Source organism: Heterodontus francisci, chromosome 1 (genome assembly GCF_036365525.1).
Source record: "Heterodontus francisci isolate sHetFra1 chromosome 1, sHetFra1.hap1, whole genome shotgun sequence".
NCBI classification, from domain to species: domain Eukaryota; kingdom Metazoa; phylum Chordata; class Chondrichthyes; order Heterodontiformes; family Heterodontidae; genus Heterodontus; species Heterodontus francisci.
This window is the reverse complement of record NC_090371.1, coordinates 42,361,448-42,385,923: the sequence shown is the minus strand read 5'-3', so window position 1 is coordinate 42,385,923 and position 24,476 is coordinate 42,361,448. Positions and strand designations below refer to the sequence as shown.

Here is a 24,476-nt window from a genome sequence, read left to right as displayed (position 1 = left end):
CTTGCTTATAATCTGTGACTTTTCTAATATTTGTCAGTTCCGAAGAAGGGTCACTGACCCGAAACGTTAACTGTGCTTCTCTTTCCACAGATGCTGCCAGACCTGCTGAGTGATTCCAGCATTTCTTGTTTTCATTACTCAGGTGGTTCTTTACATTGGACTAAAATATGGGTTTAAAAAAAGTCTACGTCAAAGTCTTTTGAACCTTTAAGATTCTTGTGGCATAAAGGGATTATGAACTAAAAGAATTGGTGATAGTTCTAACATCTTTATTATTATGTGGGTAGGACCTGTATCTGAAATTTTGCAAATGTGATCATCTTCAGTCTCTGTAAGTGGAGCAAGTTAGTACTAGATGAGGGAGAGCTTGATTTGAATCATAAAGGCGGAACTTGCAAAGCCTAGAATTTGACCGGAGTCACTTAGTTAATTCGGTACGACTTCTATTCATTTAAGATACAAAATAAAGAACCTTTGATATCCCTACTTTAGTGAGTTGTCATTGAAATTAAACAGAATAATTTATCTGCACGCTGCCCTGCATCCCAGGCCAGAGCTTTTGCTGTTGGCTTTGATATCCCTTGCACTTTTTTTCCTATTCCTTTTTCTTTGTATACTTTTGTTGCTTTTTATAGCTCTTCCAGTTTCTTGAATATGTGTAAGCCTTTTCTTTTAGATTGATGCAGTTTCTTATCTCATTTGTTGACCATGATTCCTTAACTACATAGAACATAGAACAGTACAGGCCCTTCGGCCCACGATGTTGTGCCGAACCTTTAACCAACTCTAAGATCAAACTAACTACCTACCCTTCATTCTACTATCATCCATGTACCTATCCAAGAGTCGCTTAAATGCCCCTAATGTATCTGCTTCTACTACCACCGCTGGCAGCGCATTCCACGCACCCACCACTCTCTGTGTAAAGAACCGACCTCTGACATCTCCCCGAAACCATCCTCCAATCACCTTAAAATTATGCCCCCTGGTGATAGCCCTTTCCACCCTGGGAAAAAGTCTCTGACTATCCACTCTATCTATGCCTCTCATCATCTTGTACCCCTCTATCAAGTCACCTCTCATCCTTCTTCTCTCCAATGAGAAAAGCCCTAGCTCCCTCAACCTTTCTTCGTAGGACATGCCCTCCAGTCCAGGCACCATCCTGGTAAATCTCCTCTGCACCCTCTCTAAAGCTTCCACATCCTTCCTATAATGAGGCGACCAGAACTGAGCACAATATTCCAAGTGTGGTCGAACCAGGGCTTTATAGAGCTGCAGCATAACCTCACGGCTCTTAAACTCAATCCCCCTGTTAATGAAAGCCAACACACCATATGCCTTCTTAACAACCCTATCAACTTGGGTGGCAACTTTGAGCGATCTATGGACATGGACCCCAAGATCCCTCTGTTCCTCCACACTACCAAGAATCCTGTCTTTAAGCCTGTATTCCACATTCAAATTCGACCTTCCAAAATGAATCACTTCACACTTTTCCAGGTTGAACTCCATCTGCCACTTCTCAGCCCAGCTCTGCATCCTGTCAATGTCCCGTTGCAACCTACAACAGCCTTCCACACTATCCACAACTCCAGCAACCTTCGTGTCATCGGCAAACTTGCTAACCCAGCCTTCCACTTCCTCATCCAAGTCATTTATAAAAATCACAAAGAGCAGAGGTCCCAGAACAGATCCTTGTGGAACACCACTGGTCACCGAGCTCCATGCTGAATACTTTCCATCTACTACCACCCTCTGACTTCTATGTCAGCCAATTTTGTATCCAGGCAGCCAACTTTCCCGGAATCTCATGCCTCCTTACTTTCTGAATGAGCCTACCTTGGGGAACCTTATCAAACGCCTTGCTAAAATCCATATACACCACATCCATTGCTCTTCCTTCATCAATGTGTTTTGTCACATCTTCAAAGAATTCAATAAGGCTTGTGAGGCATGCCCTGCCCCTCACAAAGCCATGCTGACTGTCTCTAATCAAACCATGCTTTTCCAAATAATCATAAATCCTGTCTCTCAGAATCCTCTCCAATAATTTGCCCACAACCGATGTAAGACTGACTGGTCTATAATTTCCAGGGTTATCCCTATTTCCTTTCTTGAACAAGGGAACAACATTTGCCACCCTCCAAACATCCGGTACTACTCCAGTGGACAGTGAAGACGCGAAGATCATCGCCAAAGGCGCAGCAATCCTTGGGTATATCCCGTCTGGCCCCGGGGACTTATCTGTCCTCATATCATTCAAAATTTCCAGCACATCCTCTAACTTAACCTCAACCTGTTCGAGCATATCAGCCTGTTCCACGCTGTCCTCACAAATGACCAGGTCCCTCTCACTAGTGAGTACTGAAGCAAAGTATTCATTTAGGACCTCCCCTACCTCCTCCGACTCCAGGCACAAGTTCCCTCCACTATCCCTGATTGGCCCTACCCTCACTCTGGCCATCCTCTTGTTCCTCACATAAGTGTAGAACGCCTTGGGATTTTCCTTAATCCTACCCGCCAAGACATTTTCATGTCCCCTTCTAACTCTAAGTCCATTCTTCAGTTCCTTCCTGGCTACCTTGTAACCCTCTAGAGCCCTGTCTGATCCTTGCTTCCTTCTTCCTCTTGACTAGCTGTTCCACATCTCTTGTCATCCAAGGTTCCTTCACCCTACCATCCCTTCCCTGCCTTATCGGGACAAACCTATCCAGCAGTCGCAGCAAGTGCTCCCGATACAACCTCCACATTTCTGTCGTGCATTTCCCTGAGAACATCTGTTCCCAATTTATGCTCCCCAGTTCCTGCCTAATAGCATTGTAATTCCCCCTCCCCCAATTAAATATTTTCCCATCCCGTCTGCTCCTGTCCCTCTCCATGACTATAGTAAAGGTCAGGGAGTTGTGAACACTATCACCGAAATGCTCTCCCACCGATAGATCTGCCACCTGGCCTGGTTCGTTGCCAAGCACCAAATCCAACATAGCCTCCCCTCTGGTCGGCCTATCCACATATTGAGTGAGGAAACCTTCCTGGACACACCTGACAAAAACTGCTCCATCCAAACTATTTGCACTCAGGAGGTTCCAATCAATATTAGGGAAGTTGAAGTCACCCATGACAACAATCCTGTTACTTCTGCACCTTTCCAAAATCTGCCTCCCAATCTGTTCCTCCATGTCTCTGTTGCTATTGGGGGGTCTATAGAAAACTCCCAACAAAGTGACTGCTCTTTTCCTGTTTCTGACTTCCACCCATAATGACTCAGTAGACAAACCCTCCTCGACGATCTCCCTTTCTGCAGCTGTGATACTATCCCTGATTAACAATGCCACTCCCCCACCTCTTTTACCTCCCTCCCTATTCCTTTTGAAACATCTAAACCCCGGAACATCCAACATCCATTCCTGCCCCTGTGATATCCACATCTCCGTAATGGCCACAACATCGTAGCTCAAAGTACTGATCCATACTCTAAGTTAATCACCCTTATTCCTGACACTTCTTGCGTTAAAATAGACACACTTCAACCCATCATACTGGCTGCAACTTTGCCCTGTCAACTGTCTAACCTTCCTCACAGACTCTCTGCACTCGGTATCTGCCTGCTCAACAGCTACCCCATCCACTGATCCGTGGCTCCGGTTCCCATCCCCCTGCCAAACTAGTTTAAATCCTCCCGAAGAGCTCTAGCAAACCTCCCGCCCAGGATATTGGTGCCCCTCCAGTTCAGATGCAACCCGTCCTTCTTGTACAGGTCCCACCTTCCCCAGAAGGTATCCCAATGATCCACATATTTGAATCCCTCCCTCCTACACCAGTTCTGTAGCCACGTGTTCAGCTGCATTCGCTCCCTGTTTCTAGCCTCACTAGCACGTGGCACCGGTAACAATCCTGAGATTACTACTCTGCTCGTCCTGCCTTTCAGCTTCCAACCTAACTAATTCGCTTTTCAGGTCCTCATCCCTTTTCCTAGCTATGTCATTGGTACCGATGTGTACCATGACCTCTGGCTGCTCCCCCTCCCGCTTAAGAATCCTGTGGACTCGATCCGAGACATCCCTGACCCTGGCACCCGGGAGGCAACATACCATCTGGGAGTCTCGTTCGCGACCACAGAATCTCCTGTCTGTTCCTCTCACCATTGAATCTCCTATCACTATCGCTCTCCAATTCTCCCCCCTTCCCTTCTGAGCCACTGAGCCAGGCTCAGTGCTAGAGACCTGGCCACTGTGGCTTTCCTCTGGTAGGTCCCCCCCCACCACAACCGTATCCAAAACGGTATACGTATTATTGAGGGGAACGGTCACAGGGGATCCCTGCACTGTGCACCTATTCCCTTTCCCTCCCCTGACGGTCACCCAGCTACCTTTATCCTGTAACTTAGGTGTCACTACTTCCCTATAACTGCTCGCTATCACCCCCTCAGCATCCTGAATGATCCGAAGTTCCTCCAGCTTCAGCTCCCTAACGCGGTCTGCGAGGAGCTGGAGTTGGATGCACTTCTCACAGGTGAAGTCAGCAGGGACACAAGTGGTGACCCTCACCTCCCACATCCTGCAAGAGGAGCACGCAACTGCCCTAGCTTCCATCCCCTCCGCACTAAATTGACAACAGAGATTTAAAAAAAAGGAAAACCTTACCTTACCAAACCCTCCCCACAAGAGTCCTTTTTGTTTTGGTTAGTGGGACATATGCCTTGTGTGGGCAGGTACTGGTTTTGTTCTGGACAAAATACTTTGAATACTTTCCACTGTTGGTTTACTCATTATCAATTCTGTGTAGTTTATCAATTCATTTCTCATACCTTTGAAGTTTGCTTTAGTTAAATTTGAAACCTTGGTTTATGACTCTCCCTTCTATCTCTCAAGCATAATATCAATCATAGTTCCCTTACAGTCAACCAATTCTGGCTTGTTGCTCGTTATGAAATCTGACATGGCCTATTCTCTTATTGGTTCTAAAACATTCTCAAATAAAAAACTGACTTGAACATAATCTAGTCATTCATTGCTGTTGCTCCCAGTCGTAACAAAATTAAAATCTCTGATTATAACTACATTGGCCGGAATTTTACGCCATCCCAGCAGGTCGGATGGTGGCATAGGGGTGGCATAAAATTGAGCGGCAGGCTACCCACCCTGCTTCCGCCTCCTGACAAGTTTACGGCATCGGGCGCGGGGTGTGAAATGACCCACCCTCCCAAGGCCAATCAAGGCCCTTAAGTGGCCACTTAAGGGCCCTTGCCCGTCTCCACGGGTATTTTATCCGTGGCAAGCAGGTGTACCCCGGTTGGGGGGCATGGTAGTCGGGCACAAGGTGCCCGATTGAGGACCTCCCCCGCCTTCCAACCCACCCCTGGGACCCAAACACCCCCCTTCCCCCAAACGACCACTCCAGCCTCACCAAGGAAGGACCAATCCCCCTGGTGACGCATGTCTCTACTTACCTTCCCTCCTCGATCCATGGCGTTGACTGGGCAGCAGTCACAGCAGTGGCCACCGCTCCCAGTGATGCTACTGGGACTAAGAGCTGCCAGCCGGCTGATTGGCCAGCAGCTCACTGAGGCGGGACCTCCTCTCTCAAGTGAGTGGAAATCCCGCCTTGGGACAATTAAAGCCTGGGGACCCGTAAAATACGGGACGGATCCCCAGGCTAGGCGGAAGCGGGTTCACCACCGACTTCCACATCTGAGTCCGGCTCCCGTCCATCCACCATAAAATTCCGGCCATTGTTTTTACTATCTCATTCCCTGATCTGCATATTTATATATCCGCCATTGCATCACCATGAGGTCTGTAAACTATTCCTAAAGTTTTGCATGCTTTATCTTTCTTTGGCTATACCCGTAATGTTTCCAACTGCCTCATTTCCCCCTTTGTGAAATTCTACTGCTATAATTGTGTCTGCTATCAGTATTGCTACTATGCCTCCTTTCTCAATTTCCCTGTCTTTTTAAGGATCCTATCATCTGGAATATTAGCAAGGTCTCTGTAATGGCAACTATATCACATCCTTTAAGCTGAACTTGTGCTTCTGACTCACCTATTTTATTTCCTGTGGTCTTGCAGTTCCAATGATCTTGATAAAGAGTCATAGAGTTTTACAGCACAGAAACAGGCCCTTCGGCCCAACGAGCCTATGCCGACCATCAAGCACCCGTCCTAACTAACTAACCCGTCCATTTCCCCGCACTTGGCCCGTAACCTTGTCACTATATAAAGGATTTGCCTACACAGTGCTCCAAGAGAGGTTTTGCTTCCATATGTATAAATAAAAGCAAAATACTGCAGATGCTGGAAATCTGAAAAAAAAAGTGCTTTACTTGTTCCATGCACCATGAAACGTTTTGTCATTTAATCTCTCCTGCCTTCCACTCTATCACAGACTTTCCCTTTTGTTCTTCTTGATGAAGGGACCGAAGATATGGTTGATAAATTTGCTGATGACACAAAGATAGATAGGAACTAAGTTGTGAAGAGGACATAAGGAGGCTGCAAAGGGATAGGTTAAGTGAGTAGGGAAAGGTCTGGCAAATGGAGTATTGTGTGGGAAAATGTGAAATTGTCCATTTTGGCAGGAAGAATAAAAAAGAAGCATATTATCTAAATGGTGAGAGATTGCAGAGCTCTGAGATGCAGAGGGATCTGGGTGACCTAGTGCATGAATCGCAAAAGGTTAGTATGCAGGTTCAGCAAGTAATGAGGAAAGCTAATGGAATGTTACCATTCATTGCGAAGGAAATTGAATACAAAAATAGGGAGGTTATGCTTCAGTTATACAGGGCATTGGTGAGACCACATCTGGAGTTCTGTGTACAGTATTGGTCTCCTTATTTAAGGAAGTTTGTAAATGCGTTGGATGCAGTTCAGAGAAGGTTTACTGGACTAATACCTATCATGGACAGGTTGTCATATGAGAAAAGGTTGGACAGGCTAGGCTTGTATCTGCTGGTCTTTAGAAGAGTAAGAGGTGACTTGTTGAAACATATAAGATCTTGAGGGGTCTTGACAGGGAGGATATGGAAAGGATATTTCCCCCTTGTGGGAGAATCTAGAACTAGAGGTCACTATTTAAAAATAAGAGGTCACCCATTTAAGACAGTGATGAGAATTTTTTTCTCTGAGGGTCATGTGTCTTTGGAACTCTCTTCCTCAAAGGCAATGGAACATAGGAGCAGCAGTAGGCCATTCAGCCTGTTGAGCCTACTCCGCCATTCGATACAATCATGGCTGATCATCCACTTCAATGCTTTTTTCCCCACACTATCCCCATATCCCTTTATGTCATTGATATTTAGAAATCTGTCAATCCCTGCTTTAAACATAATCAGTGACTGAGCTTCCACAGCCCTCTGGGGTAGAGAATTCCCAAGATTCACAACCCTCTGAGTAAAGAAATTTCTCCTCATCTCGGTCCTAAGTGGCATTCCCCTTATTTTGAAATTGTGTCCTCTGATTCTAGACTCCCCAACCCAGGGAAACATCTTAGCTGCATCTACCCTGCCTATCCCTTTAAGTATTTTGTAGGTTTCAATGAGATCACCTCTCTTCGATTGGTTGGCAAGTGGGCTCTGATTGATAGAGGCGTTGCCATGGATGACTGACAGTTAACTGCCAAGCTTTATTTGAAATATAATCCAGGCAGCTTGGCTCTGATTGGGCAATCTGATTGCCAAGCAATCAGCACTCTCTTCTCATACAGTATAAATTTGTTGTTTCCCTTACATTGGTATTCTTATGAGTTGTACTAATGAGTGCAAGACGAAAAGCTTCAACAAAATGTCGCTATTTTCAGCAATATTCAAGTTCTGCATTACCAAACGACTATTTTCTAATCGCTTACCATTTAAGAAATCTGCACATCTGTTCCTCCTACCAAAGTGGTGAACCTCACATTTTTCCACATTATATTCCATCTGCCATCTTCTTGCCCACTCACTAAGTCTGTCCAAATCCCCTTGAAGCTGCTTTGCGTCTTCCTCACAACACACATTGCCACCTAGTTTTGTGTCGTCCTGGAACTTGGAAATATTACATTTGGTCCCCACATCCAAATCATTGATATATATTGGTAAATGGTATGTTGGCCTTCATAGCGAGAGGATTCGAGTACAGGAGCAGGGATGTCTTGCTGCAATTATACAGGGCCTTGGTGAGGCCACACCTGGAATATTGTGTGCAGTTTTGGTCTTCTTATCTGAAGAAGGATGTTCTTGCTATAGAGGGAGTGCAGTGAAGGTTTACCAGACTGATTCCTGGGATGCCGGGACTGAGGTATGAGGAGAGATTGAGTCAGTTAGGATTATATTTGCTGGAGTTCAGAAGAGTGAGGGGGAATCTCATAGAAACCTATAAAATTCTAACAGGACTTGGCAGGGTAGATGCAGGAAGGATGTTCCCGATGGTGGGGGAGTCCAGAACCAGGGGTCATAGTCTAAGGATACGGGGTAAACCTTTCAGGACTGAGATGAGGAGAAATTTCTTCACCCAGCGAGTGGTGAGCCTGTGGAATTCGTTACCACAGAAAGTAGTTGAGGCCAAAACATTGTATGTTTTCAAAAAGGAGTTAGATATAGTCCTTGGGTCTAAAGGGATCAAAGGGTATGGGGCGAAAGTGGCAACAGGTTAGTGAGTTGGATGATCAGCCATGATCATAATGAATGGCGGAACGGGCTCGAAGGGCCGAATCCTACTCCTGCTATTTTCTTTGTTCCTATGTTTCTATCGTGAAAGTCTGGGGCCCAAGTATTGATCCTTGTGGTACCCCACTAGTCATAGCCTGCCAATGCGAGAATGACCTGTTTATTCCTACTCTGTTTTCTGCCTGTTAACCAGTCTTTAATCCATGCCAGTATATTACCTCCTATCCCATGTGTTTTAATTTTGCTAATCGACCTCCTGGACTTTATCAAAAACCTGTTGAAAATCCAAGTATACTGCGTCCACCGACTTGCCTTTATCAATTCTGTTAGCAACATCTTCAAAAAACTCCAACAGGTTCGTCAAACATGCCTTCCATGTTGACTGTACCCAATCCGATCATTATTATCCAAATGTCCATTGATCACATCCTTTAGAATAGATTCTAGCATTTCCCTACTACTGATGTAAGGCTAACAGGTCTGTAGTTCCCTGTTTTCTCTCCCTTCTTAAATAGTGGTGTGACATTTGCTACCTTCTAATCTGCAGGAACCATTCCAGATTCTGTAGAATTTTGGAAGGTGATCACCAATGCATCCACCATAGCTACCTCTTTCAATACTCTAGGATGTAGAATATCAGGTCCCGGGGACTTATAAACTTTCAGCCCCATTAATTTCCCCAATACAACCTTCTTACTAATACTAATCTCCTTCAATTCTTCATTCTCCCAATTCCCTTGGATCTCTAATTTTCTGCCATTTCTCGACTCCCCATTATAAATTCTCCTGACTCTGCCTGTAATGGACTCACATTTGACTTAGCCAAACGCTTCCTTTTAATGTAGCTATAGAAGCTTTTATAGTCCATTTTTATGTATTTTGCTAGTTTACATTCATATTCTATTCTCCCTTTCATTGTCTGTGCACTGTTACACCTTTTCGTGTATTTTCCCAATCCACCTCAGCCAATTTGCCCATCACACCTTCATAATTTCCTTTGGTCAAATTTAACACCCTGGCTTCAGATTGAACTACCTCACTTTCAAACATAATGTAAAATTCCACTTGTCACCTCCTTCAAAAGCAACAGGGCTACTGCATTTTTAATAAACCAGAATAATTGTTATAGCCTAAAATGCTTTAATAGAGCCATTGAACCTGATTCTGGGTAACCAAAAAAAAAATTGTTGTTGGTGTTTTTTAAAAAATCTTGCACTTTAATCGCAAGAAAAGGCATTTGTGTGGACTGTAATCATTCGCTGGTTCTGTAGTAAATTCTAGGCCTTGTTTAATAGACTTCATAAATACCAGTTTATCAAAAAGTATGCTATGATCACTGGTTTCTATTTTTATTTATTTTGTGTGAATGGGAGGAGAAATTGATTCTGAGGTTTTAGTGCTGCTGTATAGCCAAACATTGCATCACATAAAAGAATGCTCAGAAAATGTTTTATTTTGGGTATGAAATTCAAGGTTTTTTAAAGCTATTTTGCAGGGAAGGACATGTGCCCACCTTCCCGTTTGAGATGAGATTTCTTTCCATATATCTGTGAAAATTTTAGTCATATCTGACAGCAAAAGGACAAAAGAAAATTTCCGATGAAGGGTCACTGACCCGAAACGTTAACTCTGCTTCTCTTTTCACAGATGCTGCCAGACCTGCTGAGTGGTTCCAGCATTTCTTGTTTTTATAAAAGAAAATTGCCCTTTGGTAGCAAGCGAAGTAGTTTATATGGACTGATAGCTGCAATCATCCATCTGATTTTGTAGTAAATTCTGTCTTTGTTTAATGAATAGGTTTTCTTGCAACCTTAAATTTGTTTCAATGATCCACAAGGTGTTAGTGATGTGAATTATTTTTCCTTGTCTCTTTTAATCTTCTGACTGAACTCCCTAGAAATATGCACATATTTTCTCTCAAATATGTTTAAAATTATTTTTATAAGTTTCAATATTCAAAAACATAAACTATATTGAAGCAGGGTTCCTAACCGTTAAGAAAAATTGGCAGCAGATTTTAAATTTTAAGTAAGAAAGATTTGCATTTATATAGCACCTTTCCTGACCGCAGGATGTTCCAAAGTGCTTAAGTGTAGTTACTGTTGTAATCTCGGAAATGCAGCAGCCAATTTGTGCACAGCAAGCTCCCACAAACAGCAATGTGATAATGACCATATAATCTTTTTTTGTGATGTTCATTGAGGGATAATTATTGGTCAGGATATTTGGCAGATCTTTGTGCTAATCTTTAACTTTCTTCATTGCCTTACTCCCCTTTACCTCTGCAACTTCTTTGCATCTTTTGGCTCACATCTCTGGCTGACTGTACACTTCCCCGACCTGTTCTTTGCCCCACCATCAGTGTTAGAGCTTGAAGTTGCCTACAGATTGAGCTCTCTGAAATTACATCCTAAAATTCCTCTGCCTCTTCACTTTCTCTCCTTAAAACCCAGCTTTTCACCCAAGCCATCAGCCACTCTTCATAAACTCTCTCCAGTACTCGGCATTTTGTTCCTCTTACTTCCATTCTTTAAATGCTTTGTGACCTTATTTTCAATGTGCTATATAAGATTTGTTGGCTCTATTTTTGAAATATTCAAACAAAAAAAGGCATGAGCCAAGTGCAGTTAATGTTTGTGTGCTACAAGTGTCACTAATTTATAGCATGCTGCAAAACAAGAACTAAAATCAATAACCATTTCATAATTTTAGTACTGTTTAGCACTTTTTAGTCTTTTCTGTTATTTTGTGAGTTAGGGACATGACTATGACTCGAAATTTCAATTAGATACAAACCAGGGAAGGACAGAGTGACAGGGGTGAGTGAACAAATGCTATCCTGAAAAAGAACAGCAGGTTCGTGCTCCATGGAGCCATTGCGGCTCCCCCCAGCAGAGGGTGGGGTTTGGTGGTGGGGCTGGGGGTGCCTCAAGAATCTTAGTTGTCACTTGAAGGACAGATTGCTAGGCTGCTGTGACAGCATGCAAGCCCCTTTCAACACTAATCCACAGCCATGATGACAGCAGTTTGACCTTCACTGCAGCACTCAGACTTCTGGTGGAAGCTGCTTGAGCTGTAGTGGATGCTGCCACATTGGCCATTAGATGCTACATCATGGTTGAGTCCATAAGTATGCAAGCAGCGTTGGCCACCACGTCCATGAAGGAAAGGATGGGCTCCAAGCTCTGCTCAGACTCCTGTGCCAAGTTGGTGCCGGATATTTCCAAGCTCCCTGACATTACAGGCTTTCTGGCAGGCTTCCCAATGCACCAAGCATTTTGTTGCGCAGACCCATCAGTGTTCTTCTGTAAGTTGCCCCATCAAAGTGCTCATGGGTCCTCTGCAGCAGAACCCATGTGCGACCTCGCCATTTGGTCCTTGACCCCTGCCCTGGCTGCAAGATACTCGTGCTCGACATCTCACCACGTGCAGATCTATCCTCGAAGATACGGACAGTGCCAGTGTCTGAGCTGGTGGCTGCGCCTTTGAAATGAAGTGATGCTGCTGTCTCTTACTGGTGTTCTTCCACTGCTCGGCCAATTTGGACCTCTTGGGTACCTGAAAGGAAAAAGAGACAAGGTTGCGGGGAAGGAGGAAAGAAAGAGGTGCATGCTTATACCATTTTCAGCTTTTAAATCAGAAGAGAGAGTGGGATGAGGGGGTAGTGGAATGTGAGAAGGAGGATCAGATATGAGGTTACTGTCTCTCGGTGGTTTCAGCTCGAGCGCTGGCCATGGCCTCAGCAACTGACATTCCAATAATGACCAACACTATCTACTCAATGGAGGTTAGGACATGCAGACGTGCCATTGGTTCGGACTATTGCCTCCGATTGAGCACAACCTTGCTGTGCAAGAGAGAGGGAAGTGTGTCAGTGAGTGTTTTGCAATCTGTTTGGCTGATGTGGCTGTCATGATTAAGTAGCTGCCAGTGTAGAAGCTGTGAGATGTTGATGTGAGGCTTGTAGCAATGCTTAGTATGTGAGCTTGTGGTGGAGTTGAATGTCAATTATGACTGCTGATTGATAGAGATTGTTGGTAGGTGAGTGATGGGGGTGTGGTGAACTGAACAGTGTCTGAGGCTAGTGGTGCAGTTGGTAAGATAGCATTAGAATCATAGAATAGTTACAGCATGGAAGGAGATTATTTAGCCCGTCATGTCCATGCCAGCTCTCTGCAAGAGCAACTCAGTTGGTCCCACTCCCCTGCCTTTCCCCATAGCCCATAGCATTTGAAGATGCATTCACTGGCCTTGACCACTTGAGTGAAGTCATTGAACTTCTTGCAGGATTGCATCCAGGTGATTGGAGATTAGCTAAGACATCAAGGCAGCATTTGACCAAGTGTGGCATCAAGGAGCCCCAGCAAAATTGAAGTCAATGTGAATCGGGGGGAAACTCTCCAATGGTTGGAGTTATACCTAGCATAAAGGAAGATGGTTATGCTTGTAGGAGGCCAAACATCTAAGCCCTAGTACATCACTGTAGGAGTACCTCGGGGTAGTGTCCTAGGTCCAACCATCTTCAACTGCATCATCAATGACTTTCTGTCCATCATAAGGTCAGAAGTGGGGATATTCACAATTGATTTTTTTTGTATTTGTTCATGGGATGTGGGCGTCGCTGGCTAGGTCAGCATTTATTGCCCGTCCCTAATTGCTCTTGAAACTGAGTGACTTGCTAGGCCATTTCAGAGGGCATTTAAGAGTCAGCCACATTGGTGTGGGTCTGGAGTCACATGTTGGCCAGACCAGGTAGGGATGGCAGATTTCCTTCCCTAAAGGAGATCAGTGAACCACATGGGTTTTTACAGCAATGAACAATGGTCACCATTAAGAACATAAAAACATAAGAAATAGGAGCAGGAGTAGGCCATTCAGCCCCTCAAGCCTGCCTAGCCATTCAATATGATCAAGGCTGATCTGCCCCAGATCTCAACTCCTCTTTTGTGTCAGCTCCTCATAGCCCTCAACTCCCTGATATTTCAAAAATCTATCTACCTCCTCTTTAAATACTTTCAGTGATATAGCCTCCACAACTCTGAGGTGGAGAATTCCAGACATTCACTACCCTCTGAGAGAAGAAATTCCTTTGCATCTCAGTTTTAAATGAGCATTCCCTTATTCTGTAACTATGTTCCCTAGTTCATGATTCCCCCACTAGTGGAAACATCTTCTCAACATCTACCCTGTCAAGCCCCCTCAGAATCTTGTACGTTTCAATAAGATCACCTCTCATTCTTCTAAACGCTAATGAATAAAGGCCTAACCTGTTTAGCCGTTCTTGATAAGCCAACCCCTTCAATCCAGGAATCAGTCTAGTGAATCTCTTTTGAACTGCCTCCAATGTCAGTATATCCTTTCTTAAACTTCTAATTTCAGATTAATTTTTGAATTCTAATTTCACCACCTGCCATGGTGGGATTCAAACCCATGTGCCCGGAGCATTAGCCAGGCTCGTGGATTAGCTAAGGCATCAAGGCAGCATTTGACCGAGTGTGGCATCAATGTGAATCAGGGGAAAACTCTCCAATGGTTGGAGCCATACCTAGCATAAAGGCTGTGCTTGTTGTAGACCAAACATCTAAGCCCTAGGATTCCTCAGATACTGAAGCAGTCCATTCCCACATGCAGAAGACCTGGGTTTGGGTTGATAAGTAGCTAGTAACATTTGCTCCACATGAGTGCCAAGCAATGACCATCTCCAACAAGAGAGAATTTAACCATCTCCCCTTGACATTCAACGGCATTACCATCACTGAATCCCCCACCATCAACATCCTGAGGGTTACCATTGACCAAAACTTAATTAGACCTGTTACTATGGCTACAAGAGCAGGTGAGGGACTGAATTCTGCAGTGAGCAACTTGCTTCCTGACTTCCTAAAGCCTCCCCAGCATCTACAAGGCACAAGTCAGGAGTGTGATGGAATGCTCTCCATTTGCCTGGATGAGTGCAGCTCCGAAAACACTCAAGAAGCTTGGCACCAACCAGGACGAAGCAGCTCGCTTGATTGGCACCCTATTCACCACCTTAAACATTCACTCTCTCCGCTACCATCACTCAGTGGCAGCAGTGTGTACCCTCTACAACAGGGTTGTCCAACATACGGCCCATCGGCCAGAGTCTGGCCCGCCAAAGTTTTTCGTCCAGCTCACAGATGAAAACTGTGCATGGCTGTTCCTCCTCCTTGCTGTGCGGTTTTTGCCCTCGGTAGTTTGCTTTCAGCTTCAGAGATGTGAAATTTCTTCTGGCCTGCTAAAATTTTTTTATTACAATCAGCCACCCCTGCTGTTTTCTGTGAGTGAGCGCCTGCTGGGAATGTAATCCCCTGCTCACTGGTCTCTCTGGAGGGAACTATAACCAGTACGACAACTCCCAGAGAGCACCACGTGACTGCATGGCGATTGGTTCTGGCCCAAGCCCGGAGGTTAATGAGCGGAGTGGGTCACAACAGAGACGGTAGTCGTGGTCAGGCTCGGGAACCGACAGCATGCTGATTAAAGTGAAGATGAGCCTGAGGCTTTGTGGCCTAGGCCTGGTGGGAGGGAAGAGGAGAAAGAAAGACAGACAGACACAGAGAGAGGGGGAAATAGGGAGAGACAGACACACACACAGAGGGGAGAGACAGACAGACACACACAGGAGAGACAGACAGACACACATACACAGGGGAGAGGCAGACAGATAGAGACACACACACAGAGGGGAGAGGCAGACACACCCACACGGGAGAGAGACACACACGCATACACACACACACACAAAAAGGGAGGGGAGAGACAGACAGACATAGGGAGGGGAGGGAGAGGCAGACACAGGGAGGGAAGAGAGAGACACAGGGAGGGGGAGCGACACACAGGGAAAGGGAGAGAGGAAGTGCAATCACCACTGATGCACACGGGCAGCGGTGTGTACCATCTACAAGTTGCACTGCAGCAACTCATCAAGATTCCTTCAACAGAACCTTCCAAACCCATGACCTCTACCCAAGTTCTCCCTGTGTCTGCGTGGGTTTTCGCTGAGTGCTCTGGTTTCCTCCCACATCCAAAAGACTTGCAGGTGATAGGTAAATTGGCCGTTGTAAATTGCCCCTAGTATAGGTCGGTGATAGGGAATATGGGATTACTGTAGGGTTAGTATAAATGGGTGGTTGTTGGTCGGCACAGACTCGGTGGGCCGAAGGGCCTGTTTCAGTGCTGTATCTCTAAATAAATTTTAAAAAATAGAAGGACAAGGACAGCAGCTGCGTGGGAACACCGCCACCTGCAAGTTACTCTCCAAATTACCCACACACCATCCTGACTTGGAACTATATCACCATTCCTTCTGTCACTGGGTCAAAATCCTGAAGCTCCCTTCCTAACAGCACTCTGGGTGTACTTATACCTCAAGGACTGCAGCAGTTCAAGAAGGCACCACCACCATGTCAAGGGTAATTAGGGCTGGGCAATTAATGCCAGCGACGCCCATGAACGAATAAAAATAAATCACACTCCACTCCTGACATGGATATCTATTTCGAATACTCTGCATCGCTACATCAAGTGTGCAGGTACACATTGACTACTTGTGCAGGTAGAAACAATGCCAGGTATTTCACTAAATCAGTGTTCAACATTGTAAGTTAATAAATTAGTCTTCTCCTTTAATCTTCACAAAAATGCACATTTTTTGTTGTTTTGATTAGTATTAAAATAAATTTCTAGTGCCTTTATCCTTCTGAAATTTGCTCAATGACCCCCCTAGGCAGGAAAAAATTTGTAATGTGGCCCCTCATACAAAAAGGTTGGACACCCCTGATCTACAAGCTTCACTGCAGCAATTGGCCAAGCCTCCTTCGACTGCACCTTCCGAACCCTCGACCTCTACCAACTAGAAGGACAGGGTCGCAGATGCATGGGAACAGCACCACCTGCAAGTTTCCCTCCGAGCCACACACCGTCCTGACTTGGAACTATATTGCTGTTCCTTCACTGTTGCTGGGTCAAAAACCTGGAACTCCCTTCCTAACAGCACAGTGGGTGTACTTACACTAGATGGACTGCAGCGCTTCAAGAAGGTGGCTCATCCTCACCACCTCAAGGGCAATTAGGGATGGGCAACAAATGCTGGCCTTGCGAGTGACACTCACATCTCATGAAAGAATAAAAGACAACTCCTGGCACTAATGTCCATGGCTATCTGTTTCCACTGCCTTTTGAACAAGAGTCTGGAGGGCCTTCTGCCGCCCTGCGAATGCAGGACTTAGCTCCTGCTTTCCATCTCCTTCACCAAAACCTCTAGTGTAGCATCCAGAAACCTTGGAGCCCGTTCTCTTCCATGTTGTGCTGTTCTTCACAATTTCCCAGTTCAGATTCACCTCCTACACAACTGTCAGCACCTGCTGTCGTCACAATGCAACTCTGCTTTAAGAGGTACAGACAAGCTTTAAGTATTGCAGACTAGCTTTACTTTAAGTGGTACGAGGATATTATGATTTTGGCCCTCCTGCTGATACATGCAGCCAGTGAACGTTGTGGTTAGCGCTGGCTACATGCAGCAGCCATTCAAATGAGCAAGCAGCACAAACTTGGCGTGCGGTTGCATTACATTGAACCTGTGCTGATTAATGATGCATCGTGATCCCTGTGGCCATTTTCTGAAGCTATCCAATTTAACCCCCTCGATTGTTTTCTTTTCTGTTCCACTTTTATATTTCCTTTTCAGTTTTCTCGTAATTTCTCCAATCCTGAGGGCAACAACTTTTTCTGAGATATTGTTCTGTAGCCATAGTTCGTTATGTGAGGCAGAATAGTAATCCATTTGGTGATGGGGGTTGGTGGGAGGCTTCACCTACGAGCCTGATCCTGTCCTCTTCTGGTCTGATGTCCTCAAGTACATGTATTTTCCACCAGGGGTCACTAGATTCCACAGTATTCAGCCATATTACCAGTTCCTTTAGTAGTTAAGCAGCCTATAGCAGGATGCAGATAATTTGCTTGAGCTGACAAGTAGCAAGTAACATTCATGGCAACTGCCAAGTAGTGACTATTTTAAACAAGATAAAACCTGGCCATCTCCCCATGTCAGATATGCTCTTACGCAACCAGACAGTGTTTCTTCTTACATTAGGACAATTTCAACTTGTAACTCAAACTATGGATGTCACTGGCTCCCTGGTAGCACTCACGCCTCTGAGACGGAAGATTGTGAGCTCACGTCTTATTCCAGATACTTGACATATGATCTATGTGCAGCACTGAGGAGGTGCTACACTGTCAGAGGTGTTGTCTTTCAGATGAGGTGTTAAACCGAGGCTCTTTTTGTACTCTCAGGTGAACGTAAAAAATTCAATGGCAACTTTTCAAAGAAGAGCAGAGGTGTTTTCCCAGTGTTCAGACCAACATTTATCCTTCAATGAACCCCTAAAACAGATAATATGTTCATTTATTTCATTACTGTTTGTGTGAACGTAAATTGGCTGCTGTTTTTCTTACATTACAACAGTAACTACACTTAAAGTACTTCATTGGCTGTGAATAACTTTGGGACATCCTGAGGTCAGGAAAGTTGCTATATAGTTGCAAGTTTTTCATTTCTTGTCCAGAAGCTTAACTCGTCCAGCTGTCTCAATGCTGTGGCTACAAGAACAGGGCAGAAACTTAGAACTTGGCAAATAATTGATCTTTCAAAATCTATCCACCATCTACGGGGATCAAGTCAGGAAGATGTAAAACCAGTCATGGCACTGTTTGAAGAAGAGCAGGGGAATTCTCCTGATGCCCTGGCTGTATTTATCCAGCATCACTAAAAACAGATTATCTGGTCACTGCTGTTTGTGGGATATGTTAGTCACAAACTGGCTACTGCATTACCATACATTACAATGGTGACAACACTTCAAAAGTACTTCATTGGTTATAGGGTACTTTGGGACATCCTGAAGTCATGAAAGGTGCTTTCCAATCACTGAAGGAATCCTAATTACTGATATTCTAAATGCAATAGAAGTTCTTTAATGTTAATGTGTTCAATGTGTGGAATGCTTTTGAATAAATATGCAAACGATGGTATTGACAATTTCAGGTATTCGGTCTGCAGTTCTTTAATTTGGACTAATATTGAACTTTAGTGAACTGCCTTGAATTAATTAGCATTTTCACAGAGTTTTTGCAGCTATGTAGTGATAGTTCTACGAGTCTATAGATTTTTGTATTTGATGGAAGGTGAGTAGATCTTCCACAGCTGCTATCAGAAAGATGCAGTGCTTGCACCCCATCTAGTAGCTAACTGAGGGGAGACCTGTTTACTATCTTAATTCGGATTATGGTGCACCACAAAAAGGGGAAGAAATTTTAAGAATAAGAGGAAATTGATTTGTGAAATTCAAATATAAAGAGTTCCCTGAAACTGTGATTTCACCATTGACAGATGAAAAAAATTCATATGAAGTAGAAACAAGTGGGCTACTGCAAGGTTCAGTGCTGGGTCTCAGCTATTACAATCTTTACCAATGACTTAGTTGAGGGGACTGAGTGTACGGTGTCCAATTTTGCTGACAGTACAAAGTTAGATGTGGAAGTATGATGTGAGAAGGATGCAAGGAGGTTGCAGAAGGATTTAGTCAGGTTAAGTGATTGGGCAAGATGTTGACAGATGGAATATAATGTGGGGAAGTACGAAGTTATGCACTTGGATAGAAAAACAAAAAAGCAGAATATTTTTTATATATAGATGGATCTTGGTGTCCTTGCACAGGAATCACAGAAGGTTGACATGCAGGTTTTAAAAAATTCTTACTTGGGATGTGAGCGTCGTTGGCAAGGCCAGTGTTTGTTGCCCATTCCTAATTGCCCTTGAAAAGGTGCCTTGAACCACTGCGGTCCATCTGGTGTAGGTACATCCACAGTGATGTTAGGAAGGGATTTCCAGGTTTTTGACCCAGCAACTGTGAAGCAATGGCGATAGCGATTCAAGTCAGGATGATGTGTGACTTGAAGGGGTGGCTGGTGTTTCCATGCGTCTGCTGCTCTTGCAAGCAATTAGGAAAGCAAATGGAATGTTGGCCTTTATTACAAAGGGATTAGAGTATAAGAGCAAAAGGGTCTTACTGCAATTACATAGGACCTTGGTGAGATCACATCTGCAAAACTGTGTACTGTTTTGGTCTTTTTACTTGAAGGATATACTTACCCTAGAGGGAGTGAAATGTAGGTTTACCAGACTGATTCCTTAGTTGAGGGGATTGTGCTTTGAGGAGAGATTGATTAGACTAGGCCTTTATTCTCAGGAGTTTAGAAAAATGAGAGGTGATCTCATTGAAACGTGTAAAATTCTTTCAGAGCTTGACAGGGTAGATGCTGGGAGCATGTTTCCCCTAGCTGGGGAGTCCAGAACTAGGGGTCACAGTCTCAGAATAAGGTGTTGGCCATTTAGGACTGAGATGAGGAGAAATTTCTTCACTCAGAGAGTTGTGAACTTTTGGAATTCTCTACCCCGGAGAGCTGTGGATGCTCAGTTGTTGAGTATATTCAAGGTAGAGATCAATACATTTTTGGATGCTGAGGGATTCAAGGGATATGTGGATAGGGCTGGAAAGCAGAGTTGAGGTGGTAGATCAAAGAATCATAGAATGGCTTCCTTCTGTGCTCTAAGTATTCAGCCTGTTGTGTCTGTGCCAACTCTCTGCAGGAGCAGCTTACCTAGTCCCATTCCCCTGCCTTTTCCCCATAGCCCTGTAAGGTTTTTCTCTTCAGATGATTATTGAATTCTCTTCTGAAGGCCTCGATTGAATCTGCCTCCACCACACACTCAGGCAGTGCATTCCAGATCCTAACCATTTGCTGTATAAAAAGGTTTTTTATACCTTTGTCACCGTTGCTTCTTTTGCCAATTACCTGAAATCGGTGTCCTCTGGTTCTCAACCCTTCCACCAATGGGTACAGTTTCTCCCTATCTACTCTGTCCAGACCCCTCATAATTTTGAACACCTCTATCAAATCTCTCAAAGCTTCTCTTCTTTATCCCAGCTTTTCCAACTTATCTACATAACTGAAGTTCCTTATCCCTGGAACCATAGTTGTGAATTGTTTCTGCACCCTCTCTAACGTCTTAACATCTTAAAGTATAGTGCCCAAGAACTAGACACAATACTCCAATTGAGGCTGAACCAATGTTTTATACAGGTTTATCATAACTTCCTTGTTTTTGTACTCTATGCCCCTATTTATAAAGCCTAGGATGCCGGGTCCTTTATCAACTGCTTTCTCAGCCTGCCTTGCTACCTTCAATGACTTCATGCACATATGACCCCATGTCCCTGTGCTCCCATGGGGATAGTGGGGGAAAATGGCGTAGAAGTAGATGATCAGGCATGATCTGTTTGAATGGTGGAGCAGGCTCAATGGGCCGAATGGCCTACTGCTCCTATTTCCTATGATCCTATACCCCCTTTACAATTGTACCCTTTTATTTATATTGCTTTTCCTCATTACGTCACATTTCTCTGCATTAAATTTCATCTGCCACTTGTCTCCCCATTCCACCATCCCGTCTATGGCCTCTTGAAGTTTGTCGCTATCTTCACAGTTCATAATATTTCCAAATTTTGTGTCATCTGCAAATTTTGAAATTGTGCCCTGTACACCCAAGTCTATGTTTCATAGAGTCATTGCAGCATAGAAGGAGGCCATTCAGCCCATCCAGTCCATGCTGGCTCTCTGCAGAGCAATACAATCAGTTCTACTCCCCCGCTCTATCCCGATAGCCCTCCAAGTTTATTTCCCTCAAGTGCCCATCCAGTTTCCTTTTGAAATCATTGATTGTCTAAATTTCCACCATCCTCGTAAGCAGCCAGTTCCAGATTATTACCACTCATGGTGTCATAAAGTTCTTCCTCACATCCTCCCTGCATCTCCTGTCTGTGTCCCCTAGTCCTTGTAACATCAGCTAACAGGACAACTTTTCTTTGTCTACCTTATCTAAACCTGTCAATCTTGTACACCTCTATAAAATCTCCCCTCAATCTCCTTTGCTCCAAGGAAAACAACCCCAGCTTCTTCAATCTAATCTTGCAGCTAAAATTCCTCATCCCTGGAACCATTCTGGTAAATCTCCTCTGCACACCCTCCCAAAGAGTGGTGGTCAGAACTACCTACCAAAACATGTTAATCTAAACCTTCAGTGTTAAACAGGCCTCATCAGTTCAGGTGGATGCAAGAGATCCCACGGCACTATTCAAAGAAGAACAAGGAGCTGTCCTGGTGTCCTGGCTACTATTTATGTCAGCCAGTATCAACAAAAATACATTAATTTCTGTTTATAGGATCTTACTGTGCAAGAGTTGGTTGACACATTTATCTACATTACAACAGTGACTGAATTTTGAAAAATGATCTATTGATTGTAAAGCACTCTGTGATATCCCAAAGTTGTCATAAGGCACGATATGAATGCAAGTTTCATCTTTTCTAAGTCATGTACAGATATGAAAATCACAAAATCACAGAATCGTTACAGCGCAGAAGGAGGCCATTCGGCCCATCGTGTCCGCATCAGCTCTCTGAAAGAGCAACTCACTCAGTTCGAATTCCCCTGCCTTCCCCCCATAACCCTGCACGTTCTTCCTTTTCATATAACTTTCTAATTCCCTTTTGAAAGCTTCAATTGAACCTGCCTCCACCATGTTCTCAGGCAGCATAATCCAGATCTTAACCACCAGCTGCGTGAAAAAGGTTCTCCTCATGTCACTTTTGCTTCTCTTACCAAATACTTTAAATCGGTGCCCACTCGTTCTCGATCCTTTCACCAGTGGGAACAGTTTCTCTCTGTCTACTCTGTCCATGATTTTGAATACCTCTATCAAATCACCTCTCAGCCTTCTCTTTCTTCTCCAAGGAAAACAGTCCTAACTTCTCCCATCTATCTTCATAACAGAAATTGCTCATCCCTGGAACCATTCTCGTGAATCTTTTCTGTACTCCCTCCAATGCCCTCACATCTTTCCTTAAATGCGGCTCCCAGAATTGGACGCAATATTCCAGCTGAGGCCGAACTAGTGTCTTATACAAGTTCAAAATAACTTCTTTGCTCTTGTACTCTATGCCCCTATTAATAAAGCCCAGGATACTGTATGCTTTATTACCTGCTCTCTCAACCTGTCCTGCCACCTTCAATGAGTTAGGCACATATACACCTCAGTCCCCCTGCTCCTGCACCCCCTTTAGAATTGTACCCTTTATTCTATATTGTCTCTCTATATTCTTCCTACCAAAATGAATCACTTCACATTTCTCTGCATTGAACTTCATCTGCCACCTGTCTACCCATTCCACCAACTTGTCTATGTCCTTTTGGAGTTCTGCACTATTCCCCTCACAGTTCACGATGCTTCCAAGTTTTGTATCATCTGCAAACTTTGAAATTGTGCCATATACACCAAGGTGTAGGTCATTAATATATATCAGGAAAAGCAAGAGTCCCAACATTGATCCCTGGGGAACTCCACTATAAATCTTCCTCCAGCCTGAAAAACATCCATTAACCACTACTCTTTGTTTCCTGTCACTCAGCCAATTTCGTATCCATGTTGCTACCATCCCTTTTATTCCATGAGCTACAAGTTTGCTCACAAGTCTGTTGTGTGGCACTGTATCAAATCAACAAGTGCTAAGAACAAAAATGAGTTATAATAATTAAAAATTACTGAGCTCTTTTTGTTTTTGTCTTTGTTTTCCAATCTAATTTCTTAGGAACTTCATTTATATATATCAAGAAAAGCAGGGGTTCTAACGCCGACCCCTGGGGAACCCCATGAAATATTTTCCTCCAGTCCAAAAAGCAACCATTCACAACTACTGTGTTTCCCGTCACTCAGCCAATTTTGTATCCATGCTGCTACTGTCCCTTTTATTACATGGGCTCTAATTTTGCTGACAGGTCTGTTATGTGGCACTTCATCAAATGCCTTTTAGAAGTCTATGTATGTCACATCAACTACCCTCATTAAGCCTCTGTGTTACCTCATTAAAAAACTCATGTTAGTTAAACATGATTTGTCCTTCACCAATCAGTGCTGGCTTTCCTTAATTAATCCACATTTGTCCAAGTGACTGTTAATGTTGTCCCGAATTATTGTTTCTAAAAGCTTTCCCAGCACCAAGGTTAAACTGACTGGCCTGTAGTTGCTGGGCTTGTTCTTACATTCTTTTTTAAACAAGGGTGTAGCATTTGCAGTTCTCCAGTCCAGTCCTCTGGCATCGCTCCTGTATCTAAGGAGGATTGGAAGATTATGGCCAGTGCCTCCACAATTTCCACCCTTACTTCCCTCAATATCCTTCGATGCATTTCATCTGGTCCTGCTGACTTATCAACTTTAAGTACAGCCAGCCTATCTAATACCGCCTCTTTATCAATTATTAGCCCTAACAGTGTCTCAAGTACCTTCTCTTTCACTATCACTATGACTTCGGCAGTACCTTCTTCTTTGGTAAAGACAGATGCAAAGTACCCGTTTAGTACCTCAGCCATGCCCCCTGCCTCCAGGTGTAAATCCCCATTTAGGCCCCTAATCAGCCCCACTCCTTTTACCATCTTTTTACTATTTATTTGTGTATCGAAAACTTTTGGGTTTCCTTTTATGTTAGCTGCCAGTCTCTTCTCATACTCTGTCTTTGCTTCTCATTTTCTTTTTCACTTCCCTTCTGAACCTTCTATATTCAGCCTGATTCTCAGTTGTATTATCCTCCTGACGTCTGTCATATGCACCCTTTTTCTGCTTCCTCTTGCTCTGTATCTCTTTCGCCATTCAGGGAGCTCTGGATCTGTTTGCCCTAACTTTCCCCCTCGTGGGAA

At 44.1% G+C, this 24,476-nt stretch overlaps 1 protein-coding gene across 5 annotated transcripts in view; it reads left to right on the top strand.

Moving 5' to 3' along the window:
• ccdc142 (coiled-coil domain containing 142) overlaps window positions 1-24,476 on the top strand; it is a 318,889-nt gene that overhangs the window by 66,523 nt on the left and 227,890 nt on the right. The window lies entirely within an intron of this gene.